We start from the raw sequence: 2,014 nt of genomic DNA on the forward strand, positions 1-2,014 counted from the left end.
GGTGATTGGTCAACTTCAATTTCCTTTTTTCTACTTCTACTTTCTTTGCTGATTACTCAGAAAAAAAAAGTAAATACTCTGGAGTATTTACTTCTTATCAGGTGAGAAAGGGGTATGTTAGAGTGGCTGGAGAGATGCGAATAGGGAGAATGAGTGAGCTTTTTTGTGTGTGTATCTCTCTCTCTCGTAGCATCTTCTCCAGCACGTGCATCTTTCAGTTTATTTTTTAAGCAGTTTTAGTCACATACATACAATCCATCCTAAGTGAGCAATCAATGGTCCCCAGTATAATCATTTAGTTATACACTCACCACCACAGTCTATATGAGAGTATTTCCATTTCTTCTGCAAAGAAAGAACAGAAGAAAAAAAAGAGAAAAGAAAAAGAGAAACAGTAACAACAGGAATCCCATATCCCTCCCTTATATCCCTATTTTAACATTTAGCTTTGGTATGTTCCTTTGTTACAATTAATGAAAGAATACTACAATGTTACTGTTAACTATATACTCTAGCTGCATTGATTGTATTTTTTCCATATACCATCCCATATTCAATACCTTGCAATGGTGACATTTAATTGTTATCCTTCAAGTAAAAATTTTCCTATATTTGTACATATAATCACCACCACTGTCCACTCCAGGTTTCGCTAATTTACACAATACCAGTTTTTATCCTCTGTCTTCCCTTCTGGGGGAAGCCTTCCTCTTTCAAGCATACTCAGACTCAGCTTTGCTCATTATACTCACAGTATTGTGTGACAATCACATATATTGTGCTATCCATTCCTGTATCTTTACAATCAGTCCCACTGAACGTTCAGTATTCCTTCACCATCACACGTCCAACCTCTACCCTATCTCCTGATAACCTGTGTTCTCACCTCTAAACTCTCAGAATTGGCTCATAAACGTTACTTCATATCAGCAAGACCATACAGTATTTGTCCTTTTGTTTCTGGCTAATTTCACTCAACATGATGTCGTCAAGACTCATCCACCCTGTTGCATGCGTCATAACTTTACTCTGGAATCAGCCCAAATGTCCATCAGTGGACGAGCAGATACACAAACTGGGGTATACACATATGCTGGAATACTATGTGGCTGTAGGACAGGGTGGCAGGAACTTTCCATTACCTGTGTCTGAGGAAGAGAAGGTTTTGCTGACGGGAGCGTTTTGGCACGAGCTGGACTGGACCGCGATGTCCTTCTCAATCACTTTCACTCTAACGGGAGTTTTCGTGGGTGACTCTGCTGAGGAAAGTGGTGCATGATAAAGGGCACACAACAAGCCCCGTGAGCCCACAGCTACAGAAAAGCGAGGTCATACCTCTCACTTCATTGCTCATCCAACACAAAACCAAATCTGAAGATCATCTTAACAATCTTTCTTAGTTTTTGCTTTTTATATATTTATTTTTTATATTATTATTTTTTGGATGTTTTTTATATTTTACTTTATTATTATCATTTGGGTCTAAATTGGTGTTGAGAACCCCAGTTTAAATAAAATTCCAGGAACATTTTAATTAAAACAGAATTTCACTTTTTACTTTGCATTCAAGTAGGGTCTCAAGCAACCTCTTCTGGGGAGATTACATAATACTTATGCACTCATTTAAAAATAAATCACATACAGAAGTCATCTCCAGGGTGGCAGCCTCGGGGTAGTGTCCAGAATTCAGCTGGATCTAAATAACCACCCAGCCAGTCTGCTTGTAAATATTTTTTAATGTAAGACACTCTACCCCGACCACGTACATCTAAGTTTTCAAGAAAGTTTGCGTCCCCACGTAAACGTAACGGACACTTCATATAACATGGCTCGAGCGTCACCAAAGCGGACCGCCCATCGTATGTATCTCAATGCTGCACTGCAGAATATACTACAGGGCCGCACCTTGCTTCGGTTACGTGTCTTTATTGGACAAAACGGCAACAGAACTATCCACACGTGCACACACACAAAATTAAGGGAAAGCCAAGCTTCCCCAGCGACGCGGTCTTTC

Source organism: Tamandua tetradactyla, chromosome 10, assembly GCF_023851605.1.
Source record: "Tamandua tetradactyla isolate mTamTet1 chromosome 10, mTamTet1.pri, whole genome shotgun sequence".
NCBI lineage: Eukaryota > Metazoa > Chordata > Mammalia > Pilosa > Myrmecophagidae > Tamandua > Tamandua tetradactyla.